The 318-nt window shown below is 29.9% G+C and overlaps 1 protein-coding gene across 1 annotated transcript in view; it reads right to left on the bottom strand.

Annotated features, from left to right (window-relative positions):
* The window catches only part of LOC128215386 (low-density lipoprotein receptor-related protein 1-like), an 8,821-nt gene extending 8,739 nt beyond the window's left edge, over positions 1-82 (bottom strand). Inside the window, exon 1 of the mRNA XM_052922073.1 lies at positions 43-82. The gene's annotated coding sequence lies outside the window, so the exon portion shown is untranslated. The remainder of the gene's footprint in view (positions 1-42) is intronic.
* Positions 83-318: the final 236 nt, after the last annotated feature.

Here is a 318-nt window from a genome sequence, read left to right as displayed (position 1 = left end):
ATCATATTTTGTTCAGATGAAGTAAGAAAGAAGTTTATTTACCTGAATCAAAACCTAACGTCTGCAATATCCATGGTAGTAAAAATCCCTTAAACAGACAATGACGTTAGATCGATAAATATGAGTACAAAAAAATGAATATTGATATCAATAACAAAGGTATTGTAATCACTTTGTATGTTGCGTTTATACTATATATACTATACAGACAAACACGTTTGCTGGATCACGAGTGAAACAAAAGCCTCAATAATGAAAACGAATAATAGTAATAGGCAAACCCTTATAAATCCTGAGAGATATATGAAGGTATACAAT

Source organism: Mya arenaria, chromosome 13 (assembly GCF_026914265.1).
Source record: "Mya arenaria isolate MELC-2E11 chromosome 13, ASM2691426v1".
Taxonomy (NCBI): Eukaryota; Metazoa; Mollusca; class Bivalvia; order Myida; family Myidae; genus Mya; species Mya arenaria.
The sequence above is the reverse complement of the archived record's forward strand: the minus strand, read 5'-3'. Positions and strand labels throughout refer to the sequence as shown.